This window comes from Pygocentrus nattereri, chromosome 3, assembly GCF_015220715.1.
Source record: "Pygocentrus nattereri isolate fPygNat1 chromosome 3, fPygNat1.pri, whole genome shotgun sequence".
Taxonomy (NCBI): Eukaryota; Metazoa; Chordata; class Actinopteri; order Characiformes; family Serrasalmidae; genus Pygocentrus; species Pygocentrus nattereri.
Window position 1 is genome coordinate 9,836,987 of NC_051213.1, and position 14,617 is coordinate 9,851,603.

Consider the following 14,617-nt stretch of genomic DNA (forward strand, 5'->3'; position numbering starts at 1 on the left):
TTTGACTAAATAGAACAGCAAAGTATAAACACTAATTTTTTCGTAAAACAGTCCAGAGACAGACTGTATTTTGCTCCCACCACCTCCGGGCTTCAGTGCCCAGTGTTAGCAGTGCTGCTCAGTACTCTGACTGCAGCGCTATTTTGAATGAAACTGCTTTATTTGAAACTGTTCATAGACCAAGTGTTTCAACTAGTGTGGACAAAGTGTTTTCATACAGTGTGAGTATATAAATCTCAGCCTTATAAATAACGCCATATTTCAACATACAGTGCGAGTCACCGCAGAACACAATTTCTAAACTTGCGCAGTGTATTTAGAGGACATTCAAACTACAGCTCAACTAGCCAATCAAAAGACTTCAGATCGTCTTTCAAACTCCACAAGTTGAGCTCCCTGGATAGGAGTCCTGACACTACCGTGCTACAGAGACTGTTGCTGAAAGAGACAGAGCAGGAGGGTTCAAGCCTATGAAACTGGTTACTAACAACAGGCCTCATTCACCAAACATTAAGAAGAAATTTCCACGTTCACAGTTTGCACAAAGATCCTGCCGCTCACCAGTGTTGGGGATTTGTTCTTAGGTGAGAACAGAACACACACACACACACACACACACACACACACACACACACAAAGGTGCGAACAATTCTATGCTTTACGAATGAGTCATGAATCTGACAGACCTTTTCTTACGACTTCTGTCAATAACAAATTTAAGAAAATCCTTAGGAAGATACTGGTGAATGAGGGCTAATGGTTGCCCCACTGTTTACCTACCTGCTTTTGTTCTTATAGACTACAGTAAGTCATGGTGTATTCTAAACCCCATTCATTAGTCTGTACAAAACAAATGAAGATCTGAAAAAGTGTTTGTGTTTGTTGGCAATGCTAGCCTAGTATCACCAACTGTAAATGAAAGAAGCACAAAGACATCATAAGTCTTGGATGCTGATTGCAGTTTACATGAAATGACTCTTTAAATGAAATTTAAATACGACCCATCGGGAGGAAAGCCGCTACAGCTGAAGCTTAAAGCAGAGTAAAGTGAGTCTGTGTTCTGGTTTAGATTTTTAGCCTATATTAGGACATCAGCACACACCCAGACACACTGGGCATTAAGTGTTGTGGCTGCCAAGGTGGTTTGACTTTGTTGAAAGGACGAAATGGCTCTTAACATGTGTTGTGACTCCTGACCAAACCTGGCGTTAAATACAGAGGGTGCCGGTCGGATTTCCCGCTCATCCAGTAGTGTTTTTGTTACTGTCCGGGTGCGGCACTGACCCACTTCCAAGTTCCGCTTTTTACGTTCCATCAACATTACGGTATAAATTAAATATCTTTAAAAATTAATTTGACATTTATGAATCGATTCAGAATCGTTCACGTCCGCATCTAAGAATCAAGTTTTTCCCCACACCCCTCATCCGAATTATAGCCAAAAACTATAAATCAATAATTTATCATCCCATTTTGAACTTCCATACGCAACAATGCACATGTAATTGCTAGAAACCCTGGCTGCTTTCAAACTCATAGAAATGGAGCAGGGTGGAGAACGCCACTATTCCACATTCACAAGATCAGGGTTCGATTCCCCCTCCGGATTAGTGCATCACTGCGATCCCAAAAAGGACAATGCCACAGTATCCAAAGTCCCTGGGGAAGAGTTTTAGTGCTTTTAAAAATGCAGATGAGTGATCAGTTGCCTATTCAAATAACAGGAATCAAGCACACTGAAAAGGGCTAAACTGAAAATAAAGGGCAAGTGGCTATTCAGCACAGTGAGCCATGCACTGTTATGCCAGGTGTAGTAGCAGTAGGGATGGGTATGGAGAACCGGCACTGAATTGGTACCAGTTTCTGTGTCACTAGAGAAATACCAGTGAGCTACCAGACAAACGGTGCTGCCACAGGTATTTATTTATGTAATGTTAAATCAATCAACATAGCCAGCAAATGGTTGGTGCTACACCGGATCAGCAGGAGAGGTGCTCTGCTCCATGTGCTCCGAGGACGGTCACCATGTTGCACGGCGGGCGTCGTTCTGTTCCATCAGTAATGGTTGAAAGGGTAAGATGTACAAATGTGTGGGCTCACTTTACTAAACGTAATAACAATGCTGCTAAATGCAATATGTGTGAAGTGGTAGTATATGTAAAAGTCTTAACACCAGCAGCCTCACTGAACACTTACCAAATCAACATCCTATAAATCTGAAGCATTTATAAAAGCATTTATAGACGGCAATCTGCACTGATGAAGTTTATAACCTACAATAGCACATATTTATAAGTAGTTACCTACATAAAACACTAGGTAAGATAGTCATAAAGTCAAATCCTTATTTAAAATTTATACAATACACACACACACACACACACACACACACACACACACACACACACACACACATATACAAAATTCAAACAAGAAGCTGGGGAGCAGTAAGCAGACTTCAGCCTCATGTTAAGACTATACGCCAGTTTGACAGTGTAAATGTGTGTGAATTTGAAAACCCTTTAAAAGAATAAAGTAGCACACTTCAATAACCTAAACCAGCTCATCAAGGGGAAGAAGTAATGTTAAGGTGAGGCTACAGAATTAAAACTCGGTAGATAACTGCCATGCAGTATCACTGAACCCCTAGTCAACAGCCAGCAATAAATTCATGTGGCGCCGTTTATGGAAAAAAAAAAAAAAAGACACACCAATCTGACAACCATACAGGAAAAAGGTTAAAGAGATCTTAATCAATGCATATGATGCCAAAATAAACACGTGTCACCTCCTTTTGACTCCCTTCATCCAGAAGAGGCCATTGTCACCATCCAAATATCAGCTCATTTGCAAGCCACAGAGATAAAACTGCCAGGAAGCAAGCGCGCTCCAAAAGTTGGACATGGGGGCTTCATCTGGCTTTAGCTGCCCTGCACTCTGACAGACTGACGCCCCAGGCTCCTTCCACAGTACACCTACACAACACACCAGGGACCAAACTGTACAGAACGTGCTACAACCCGCTAGAACGGAGCAGTTCCGTCATGCATTCCAAGAGAAATCATAGTATACAATACACACAGGGTGGGCAGGAGGCAACGAGTGAGCGGAGGGAATGTTCTGAAAGAGAGAGCAGAGAAAAAACACTTCTTACACACACACACACACACACACACACACACACACACCTGCCCTGCTCATGCATGTGTGCTGCACATTTCAGGTGAGAGGATGTTCAGTTTCCACTGCACACACTTCCTGTCAAATTTAGGGCTTCATCTACTTTACAGTGCGTTTCCTCATACAGGTGTGCTGATACAACACCGCGCACAAGAGCGTTCACCATAGGGCTGCACAGATACCGACGTTTAAAGGCAGTATCGGTACTGGCGATAGGGATAACAGTGCCCGTCTGATACCACAAAGCAGTTTCTGCAGTGCAGACATGCTTCACCAGTAGGTAGAACTCAACTATACATCAGCAAATTTAGCCTAAGGAGCAACTGGCTCCTAAAAAAAAAAATAACAAATCAGGCGCCAATCACTTTTATTATTCGCCAAGTGTTGAATAATAATAATAAACAAAAAAAGGCTTAACACACCTCAACACACCTTAAGCATCTCTGCCTTCCACTGTCCAGTCCGCTTATTCATTACCAAGACTTAGGAGAGGAATCTGGTGAAGGGTAGATCTTGTAGGCTGTGATGAATTTCATTTTAAGCTCTTTTAATTCTTTTTCAGCCGTTTATTTGCTTGCACGAGACACTTAGGAGGGCATAGGAGCACTCTTTGCGATAAGGAAAATCAAGAGCTTTTTATGCATTCGATGTTTTTCACGTCGCTTGGAGAAGAAATCCATTTTTCCAGCTACATCTTGGCCTGCTTTCAAACTCAATCTGCAAAATAGTCTGCTTTATGTCATCAAACCTGAGCCATGCAAATTCCTGAAGCCAAGAAGTTCTGAAACGTTTCTGTGGTTGTGCTTTAGCTTGAAGTGGACGGTCGCTGAAGTACATCTTCACGTGCGTCTTTCCCTAGTTCAGTGGTCCCGAGTCAGAGTGCCGTTGAGCAGATGACCTCGGGTGTTTTGTTTTTTTGATAGGTGGCCGCGTCCGTGTGATGCTGAAGACCATCAGTTTTAAGATGAAAAATGACCAAAAGAAAATCCATAAACACAAAATAAAAGCAATAAATACAGAACTATACTAATAGCCATAAATAGTTACATATAGAAAAAAAAAATTCTAAACCAAAGTTGCTACCCGGCACCACTGGCGACTTCATTCATTCATTTTACTACTCGCACATTAATAATAGTGGCTGAAATTGCGACCACAAAATCTGTAACGGCAGTTTTTCTTGGAATGGCTACTAGCGGACAATATCCCGCTGTAATTCTTCCTAAGGTATTTCTTTCACAGGTATGTCGTCAATTCAACAGATAACGCAACATACAAACAGTGTAAACATGTTAAAGGGAACCCCTTACCTGAATGATATACAAAACAATTTAAGCACTCAATATTATTATTATTATTATTATTATTATTATTATTATTATTATTATAATATATTAGTACTGTTAACATATAAGTTCACTGGTGATTCTGGACAGTAAGTAAAATGGCTGTATTTGTGTGGTAGACACTGGGACCCCTGGTTTCCGATCATCACCATGGTCAAGAAAGTCTCAACATTTTCTCTACAATGAACGATGTCATATTAGACCACTCTGAATGACTCCCTTCACATCTCAACGACAGCCAATTTTAAACAATCTGAGAATCCCCCTTTAAACGGGGCTCTCAGCAGCACTGAGTGCTGTTCAGCAACTTCATGATACAATGTGACAAAAAAACCCACCAGATGAACGTATTTTTGTTAATGTTTCCCTTCAAATCTGTTCTAAAAGCCTAAGAAATAATAAATGAATAAATAAATAATATTTGGGGAGATTTTCGTATTAATGCTTGCCTAATTTTTGAAACGGTATTTTTAGTAAATACCAGAAAAATAAAGACATCAATAAAGCGGGAGGATCTACGAACTATATTACAGATGTTCATTCACTGCAGCGCTGGTCTGAGCACACAGGGGCAGAGGACTGAAGTTTCTGCACTTTCATCTCGGGTGAAGGAAGAGGTGTGTGTGTGTGTGTGTGTGTGTGTGTGTGTGTGTGTGTGTGTGTGTGTGTGTGTGTGTGTGTGTGTAAAATTATCAGTGAACAACAAAATGTTCACTAATGCACATCACAGATTACAGACACTCCAAACCACTCAAAACGGCTCTAAATGAATTGCATCTCAATCATTTGTACATCAAAAACATGTTTTTGTCACCTCTCTTTGGAAAAATGGGCGGGTTTACCTTCACACACAGACACACTAATGAAGTAGAACTTCTCTCTGACTGCCACTTCTCTTGAACTCAAAGTGCTAAAGGGACTGGAGTGAAACTGGACTGGACTGAACCAGAGCTTTTTGTCCCAGTTAGGTTTTTCACACAAATAATAATAATAATAATAATAATAATAATAATAATAATAACAACAACAACTTCGTAAATATCATTGTCACGCTGGATGCTGTAAAAGTGGCGTGGTGGGTAGCGATGTCGCCTCACAGCGAGGAGGGCCTGGGTTCGTTCCCCAGCCAGGTGACCGGGGTCCTCTCTGTGTGGAGTCTGCATGTTCTCCCCGTTTCTGCGTGGGTTTCCTCCCACCGCCCAAAGACATGCGGTCAGGCCAATTGGATATGCCCCTGGGTGTGAGTGACTTGTCTGTCTCTCTGCCCTGTGATGCACTGGCGACCTGTCCAGGGTGTATCCTGCCTTCCGCCCAATGACTGCTGGGATTCAGTCCTGCTCATCCCTACAGTAGAACCCTTTCCACTAAATCAGAAATGCAACCACACATCCAGAGCAGAGTGTGTGCATTTAGCCTAAAATAACTTAATCCAAATTAGAGAAAGTAATATAGAAGATAAATTCCCCACAGAAACAAACAGGAACTGAAAAAGAAAACAAAATCCACTTTATCTTCCGAAAGAGACTCAAGTGATTCTTCATTTCCTCATAAAAAAAACCCAACATATTTAGCACTACACAATAAAAAAAAGTCATTGATAAATATTGAGACTGAACCACAGCCAAGAGGTCTCCCTTGGTCCACTGGCCCACTAAAATTGTCTATTTTGTGCTACAGGAAACCGTCACCCGTCACCCAGGTTGGCCCTCGTGGCCTCTCAGTCTCTCTTCACCTTGTGGCTGTTTAATCATCCGTTCATATAAACCTGTCTGGCAAACATCATCAGTGACAAAAAGAGAAGTGAAACAGGCCCGGGGTAAAACGACAAGTGTTGAGTAACACAGCAGTTCCCTAAAACCACAGTTTGTGTTTTCTTTACCTCACCAAATATTACTTCCCTTCTTTAGTTCTGTAAATATCATTAAAATGATGATGGTACCTTCACTAAGCCCAGCGATAAGCCTGAACTGTTCTCCTCTGCTATAAACCACCCAAACTCTACTGTAACAGTTGGTCTGAAGCTAAAAAAGGATTTGGTGTCCACTGCAATGTACAGCTTCAGCACAAAGTCACCAGAAACCACAGCAAAACCACATATCAGCTCAATCATACCCTAGATGACCATGAAAGGCTTGGAGCCTTAATACAGCAGCGGCCGTCTGGCAGCTGCATTGGGAAGAGAGAGAGAAAGAGAGAGATGGAAAGAAGAGACACGTGCAGCAAATCACTGCCACGTCACTGTGGCAGCGTCCTGATCAACAGCTCTGGACAGGATGTGGAGCACTGCTCACATCACAGGGGGTGAGAGAGAGAGAGAGAGAGAGAGAGAGAGAGAGAGAGAGAGAGAGAGAGAGAGAGAGAGAGAGAGAGAGAGAGAAAAAGAAAGAAAGAGAGAGAGAGAAAAAGAAAGAAAGAAAGAAAGAGAGAGAAAGAGAGAGAAAAAGAGAAAGAGAAAGAGAGAAAGAGAGAAAAAAAAGAGAAAGAGAGAAAGAGAAAAAGAGAAAAAGAGAAAGAGAGAAGGAGAAAAAGAGAAAAAGAGAAAAAGAGAAAAAAAGAGAAAGAGAAAGAGAGAAAAAGAGAAAGAGAAAGAGAGAAAAAGAGAAAAAAGAGAAAGAGAGAAAAAGAGAAAGAGAGAAAAAGAGAAAGAAAGAAAGTAAGAGGGAGAGAGAGACAGAGAGACACACAGAGAGAGAGAGAGAGAGAGAGAGAGAGAGAGAGAGAGAGAGAGAGAGAGAGAGAGAGAGAGAGAGAGAGAGAGAGAGAGAGACAGACAGACAGACAGACAGACAGACAGAGGGAGACACTGGAGGAGACCTGGAGCTAAAGACGGAAAAAGAGGGAAAGAAAGACGGAAAAAGAGGGAAAGAAAGACGGAAAAAGAGGGAAAGAAAGACGGAAAAAGAGGGAAAGAAAGACGGAAAAAGAGGGAAAGAAAGACAGAAAAAGAGGGAAAGAAAGACAGAAAAAGAGGGAAAGAAAGACAGAAAGAGGGAAAGAATTAACGAAAAGGAAAGCACAAAAAAAAAAAAAAAAAAAAAAAAAAAAAAAGACACTGCCACTGGAACCCGCCTGGAAATGGAACAAAAGGGAAAGAATGACAGAAACAAAAACAAAAGAAAAAAGGAAAAGAAAAAAGAAAAACAGAAGGCAAGATAAAAGAAAAAAAGGAATAAAAACCTTTTGCACAGAGCCGTTTAACATTTAATTTTTTCTTCAATATGTGAAACTCAGCAAGCCAATCTCAGCAGCTGTGGGTTAAAGTGTGAAATATAACGTCGCTTGTAGACGACGTGCAACTTATTTTCATTTGGTCGGGGTGTCCAAACTTCTGCATAGGACTGCATACAGGGGTCTTTCTGTGTAATCTGTGTGGATCTGGCTGCATTGGGGTGACTTTTCCCCTCAAACGGAAACGTCCTGGCATAAATAGCTGTTCTCACCCCTCTCTCCTTCCTCAGCCTCCACACTCAGACAGATTTGGGGCCTCAATCTCTCTCTCTCTCTCCCTCTCTCTAATGAGAGGTTGTGGAGAGACCTGTCAGTGTGACGATAATTACAGAAACTACACTCCTGACCAGCTGCAACTGGCCCCCTGCCCCCCACACAACTCACAACATGCCATATATAAAAGGGGATATGAAGAAGCCGTGGACCCTCCTTATCTCGGCTACCTGCCAGACAGTGAATACTGGGTTAATAAGAAGACTGACTGGAATTGAATAACAGTAGTTGTGCCTCTTCACCCCTGTAATTCCCATCATACACTCAGGAGTCCAGTCAAAGCCGCCTTACCACGCTCAGCTCTGCAGGAGCCACAACATACACAAGCAGGAAAACACCAATTCAGACTTTCCACCCCAGAGTGAACCTAAAAATCCATCGAGGTTCTCAGACCAAAATGTTGACACATCAGGTAAAAGTGGCCCAAATCTGATTTTCACACCAAATCTGATTTTTTTTTGTTCAGCTGTTCACATTGTCTTTAAAAATGTAATCTGTGTATGACATCAGTCTAAACTGACCGGGACTGTGCAAAACAGAGTGTCACGATGCTTCACGTGGCTCATCCAGAGGTAAACAATCACAACTGCCACCGACCGGCAGGTCACAGGAACCATCATGAAGCTTCATTGGCTGACAGCTGGGTTTACTACCCAGAATGTCTCTGAGCTCGTCGTAAAAAGGGTGCAGTGACTTATTTGATTTGTGTCCCTTTAAACTTCCGTCCATTTCTTTCATAATCTCTTCAAACACGGAGCGGTTGTGATAAGTGTCTTCCAAATTTTCGGTACAAAAACATCAGCCCAAAATGTCTGAGGTCTCAGCAGCGAGAAATGACGACGCATATCGAGTTGGATTGTTGTAAAAGTCACATGAATTACAGTCTGGCTGTTCAGACCGAGTCGTCCTGCCGCGTATCTCCAAAATGATTACTTTTCAGGAGAAGGAAAAAAATTAGTTTTTTGAATGCAAGTCAATGGAACCAGAATTTTTTCGAAGTCATTTTGGGCCATTTCTTTTAATCCATCCATCATGAAATTTTCATACAACGTAAAGGGCAAAAGTTACTTTCAATGAAAAACATCAAAAATAGAGATACAAGGTTTTCTTTGACAACAGCGATATATGAGAACAGCTTTCAGAGTCCAAAAACATTATCTAACATCCGAGTGATAAACACGGACACACAGGACGTGAAAATAAGCATAACCAAAACTAGATTAGTCACGTTAGCTGGACTGATGTCAAAATTAGAAGAAGCTAGTTAGCAAACAGGTAAGCATTGGCCCATACCAGCAGGGGGCGTGCCACGTCGTCATGGTCCACAAAGCCACTATAGACGTTTACCACAACTATCTACTGGTTTCCGAGTGCCCGCTCTCTCAAACGTTGACGGTTTTGAGGGGGAAGATGAAAACCATTCCATTAGAAATAGTTTATACAACTATAAAGCACAAACTTTCGCCAATGTCAGTGTAAAAGTAGCCAGCAGCGGTGAAATAACGTCAGATACGTCCCTCCTGATGGTCAAGTTTGTTCCTTAGTCTTTCCCAATTGCACAAACTCCCTTTTCTTCTACTCAGCTGAGATGCCTTCAAAACTGAGGTAAAGTTGTTTTGGCTCGGAGTTCCAACACCTGGGTCAGTTGTATGCGCTCTACTCAGCCATCCTTCTTATTGCTTTTTAAACAAAAGCAATGTAGCCCTGCAACGAGCACGTCCAGCAGAAAAAAACCAAGGAAATGTGAAAAGGGCCTACAAGGCACTTGTCAACACTGCCCGACAGACAACAAGCCTGTCGTTAATCCATTGACGTAATGCACGTACAGAAGTCCCCTAAAACTCTAAATAAGGACAGAGATATGAGCTGCATGTGTGGAGAACACATTACACACAATACAAATAAATATTACCATATTATAACAGGGAAAAACTGTTTAGTTATCAGGGTTGTATGTAAATATTTTGAGCAAATAGCACAGGTGCTGTAAAAACACCAGGTGTTGTAGCACAAATCAACATATTAGAATGGAGATGAAACGACATTAAATGTTCCTATAAAGTATAAAGCTCGGATGCTTTTACAACCACAAGAACTGGTGTCGTCACAACTGATTACTGAACGCTGTGAAAGGAAATGTGATGTCATACAGTGATAAACATGCCCCGTCCTAACATTTATTGGACCCGTTACAGTCATCAAATTTTTAATTAGTATATAATAAACAATAAAATTTAATTACAAAAATTATGAGCAAATCACTGCTGTCTTTAATGCACTTTTTATTTTTTTTATTTGTTTTTCTTTTACCTATTTTCTTCTTTTTTTTTTCGTACCATCCCATCTTTTTTCGAATTGGGTCTGTACACTAGCACAGCAGCGAAGATGAATCAGACTAGCCCCAAACACATTCACTTAAACATGTGACTGGACAACAGGCTCACAGCATCATCAGCGGAATTTTCTGTGGTTTATTATCTTGTTCGTGCATTATTAACAGGGATATTACTACATACTGCACTTAGTTCAGGTAGATATATATAGGTCAATACCATTCTTCTATATTACACAGGTCAGCACTATTAAACCAGCACCGCTAAATGAGCACCAGCCATGGTGTCCTAGAACAGGAGGAGAACTAGAGCAGAGTGGACACTCCTGAGGCACTACATTTACTGCACACCATCCACGTCAAGGGTATATAAGAGTATAATGGGCTCGCTCGCCTGCCTATAGGGCACAGTGATGCAACCCCTTCCAATACCAATCCTAATACAGTAGGGATTAATAACACGCCCAGCATTATTTACATAAACAAATAAATAAAAAAGGGGCAGTCGTGGGCTGGAGGTTAGGGAACCAGCCTCGTGACCAGAAGGTCAGCGGTTCGATCCCCAGACCCAACAGTGCATGACTGAGGTGTCCTTGATTAAGGCACCTAACCCCCAACTTTGTTAAGTTAGCAACATTATCCATCATTTCATTTTCAACACACCATCAAGACGTTACGTTTCAGGCTAAACTTATAAGAACTGCTGGTACAGAGACACGGATCTAATGTGTGTTAATCATATAAAAAGACAGACAAACAGATAAAACGTAATAAACTGCAAAAAAAAAAAGAATCCAATAAACACTGAGTTAGTGAAAGTAGGAAGCTTGTAATATTGTTCAGGCAGTCCTTAATGACTTGGACAATGTAGGAAATATCTGCCTGCTGAATTAAACATCCTCTCTGACTGACAGGAGCGGACAAAAGGAAAGAAGAGTGAATAAAAAGTGCATATCAGGTTCACGCTCAGAGATTTTGCTCTATGCTCCTGTTTATTTCAAATCAGGAGCAGCAGAGACCCTAAAGGTGCATAGAACCGTGTGATCCATCGCTTTGTAAGAACGCTCAGTAAGCAAGATCAAGCAAAACAAAGTAAGATCACATACAGATTAGACTTGAACCTGCACACTTTAAAAAAAAAAAAAGGTTCTTCAAGTGTTCTTTAGTAAACACAGCCGTTCTATGCATCATGAAAGCCTTCTTCAGATTAATAGCGGTGGCATGGTGGGTAGCGCTGTCGCCTCACAGCAAGGAGGGCCTGGGTTCGAGTCCCCGGACAGGCGACCGTTTGGAGTTTGCATGTTCTCCCCATGTCCGGGTTTCCTTCCACAGTCCAACAACATGCAGTCAGGCCGTTTGGATATACCAAGTTGCCCCTTGGTGTGAACGTGTCTGTCTGCCTGCCCTGCGCTGGACTGGCGACCTGTCCAGGGTGTATCCTGCCTTTTTCCCAATGAATTAGGGGGCTGGTTAAGGAACTGGCCCTGTGACTGGAAGGTTGCTGGTTTGATCCCCAGTGCCGACAGTCCATGACTGAGGTGTCCTTGAGCAAGACACCTAACCCCCAATTGCTCCCCGAGTGCCGTGGATAGGGCTGCTCACTGCCCCCTAGTGTGTATGTGGTGTTTCACTTCATGGATATTTAAATGCGGAGGTGGAATTTGTGAGATTATAAAAAGTATCACTTAATTTAAAGCTGGGATAGACTCCAGCGACCCAGAAGGAGCAGCGGCATAGAAGACATGTGTGTGTTGTTTTTGAAATAGGTTTCATAAAGCACCAAATAGGGTTCTTTAACAGCAAAAAGCTTCAAATTGTAACAATAGCCAAACCATTTTTGGTGCTATACAGAACTCTTTTCAAAAAGGTTCCACATACAGCACATCTTCCATCAATCTGAAGAACACCTTCATGATGCAAAGAACCCTTTAATCAGGCCAAGGGTTCTTGGAGTGTTCATGTTTCTACACAGAACCATTTTTCTTTACTAAACACCCTTGAAGAACCATCTTTTTTAAGTGCAGACTAAAAGAATTTCCAACTGCAATTCACCACAAGCATGGCAATTCTAAGACTAGGCTCAACCCACATGCATGATACGGTCCCCTGCTCCAACAATCATGCTTACTTCTCCATTATTCGAGTTTTTAACACTCATTATTTTGGATTCATGACTGAAGCTTCTGTGACTCAACAGCAGGAAGGAACACACGTGTTTTGTAGTTACCCTCTGAAAGCTGTCCGATGCCTATAAAGAGCAGGAGTATGACATGTTGTGGTTACCGCCTCAGTTCTGACTTATTGCTTTTTTAACTTCCACACAGTGTATTTATACATGCAGTGACAGACGTCATCGGACCGGTCTGGCTGAAACGTGTGGCGCAAGTGCCAGAATGAAACTGCAGAGGTAAATACAGTGTGAGCTCACACCAATTTTCAGGAATGGCTATGAGATACAAGGCCTGATAAGCATGAATCATAAGTCCAGAGGAAACCTAATTAGGTCCCCCCACAACCTGGTAAGCTGAATAACAGCAAAAAAAAAATAAAAAATCTGGCTCCATATAAATATAGGCTACTGAGCCACACTGAAAAACATGGTTTGGACTGACTGGGGAAATGAATGTTTTCCCTAATAACAACTATGAATCTTTTCTCCACACACTGAAAAATCATCTCTCCAGACTTCCTGACGTGACTGCACTGCACTTGAAATGAAAAGAGTACTTCAAAAAACACGTATGCATGCGGCAATCAAACAGGCAAAGGCAGGTTTATCTAAAAGATGTGTGTCTAGACTGGGCCACATGAAACTGAGCTGGGCAGCAAAAGGAGACGTGTATGTGGAGTTGATTCATTTGAGGCCAGAAATCCAGGTGCCCTTACTAAACTGAGCAGTGCTGTTCAAGCACCACTAGACTGCAGACGTCATCCTTAAAGGGGAATTCCACCAATTTTTCGAAATTTCAGAATAGTTAACGCTAAATGTTTTAAGCTCATCAGACGGCTCTGGTGCAAAATTCTCTGTTCTAGAGCAACTTACAGAAAGAGAAGTGCTCATAGTGGTGGTGATGGGAACCAGACATCCACCTTTAAAGCTCCCTCATTCAGATATTCCTCGGAGGGCTTACCAATATGCTGCTTGGTGCCTGTGACATTGCTTTACAATAGGTTTGACACAAAACTTTAGCCCAAGACATGTTTTAAAATGAGTTAAGATCAGACAGGTACCTGCAGGGCATAGTGAGTGCCCAAAAAAAGCTTTTTTCATACATATTTACCACCTTCTGAACATCAATACTACACACAATGCTAGAAAACAGTAGGTCCACTGGCAGTTCTGGATGGTAAATAAAATTGCTAGACTGGCGTTGTAGTCATCACAACTCCTGATTCCCCTCACCCCCTGATTCCCCTCAGCCCCAGAGTTAAGTTTCTCTACAGTTAACCACTTCACATCAAACCTCTCTGAATGACTTTGTTTACATCTCAGCCACTGAATTACACAGAAAAACCGGAGTAAGTGCCCTTTAAGTTCACCCTTAGTGTACGTTAATGTGGGCTGAATACAGCCCCGCGTCGACAGCCCGTGTTTAGTCCCTCATTAAATCTCAGCTCGCTACCTACAGTCTAAAAACCATTGAAACCACCAGAATAGGAGCGTACAGTGACATGAAACCCAGTAAAGGTAACTAGGAGATGGGAGCTGGACTGCTCTTTTGTTAGTGCTCATCTGCAGCTGTCTAGCCTGCAGTGTGTTTGTATGGCGGTCAGTGAACCGCAGTTGGATAACAGCGAGGTTAAGTTAGCCAGCTAGCCAACACAAAACATCATCTCGGATGACTTAATGGTAGCTTATCAGGCCGGCGTGATTCCTTTTCAGCTCCCTTTTACCAAATATTCACTGTTTACGGACTACAAGCTGACCTGCCAGCCCATTTTATCACATTTATTCCGTGGTCGACACCGTTTCTCGCGCAGCTCCATACAGATTAACGTTACTCCGCGCTAGCATTACAGTCTGCGGTTAGTTAGCAGCCCAGGCTACTGCAGCCAAAGAGCCAAAAGCGCCAAAGCGGGCTCACATAAATCACCATTTCACTCGCCTTACCTGCGAATGAATCTCCCTGCATTTATTCGGCTGGATTAGTCACACGACTCGGTGCACAAAACATACCTGCCCGGCGAAAAAAATAAAATAATAAACCTTTAACACACTCCCCTCCCGAAACAACCAACAGCCACCCGCCTTTATGGG

At 42.1% G+C, this 14,617-nt stretch overlaps 1 protein-coding gene across 1 annotated transcript in view; it reads right to left on the reverse strand.

Annotated features, from left to right (window-relative positions):
• The window catches only part of nck1b (NCK adaptor protein 1b), a 71,920-nt gene extending 57,303 nt beyond the window's left edge, over window positions 1-14,617 (reverse strand). Inside the window, exon 1 of the mRNA XM_017705058.2 lies at window positions 14,471-14,617. The gene's annotated coding sequence lies outside the window, so the exon portion shown is untranslated. The remainder of the gene's footprint in view (window positions 1-14,470) is intronic.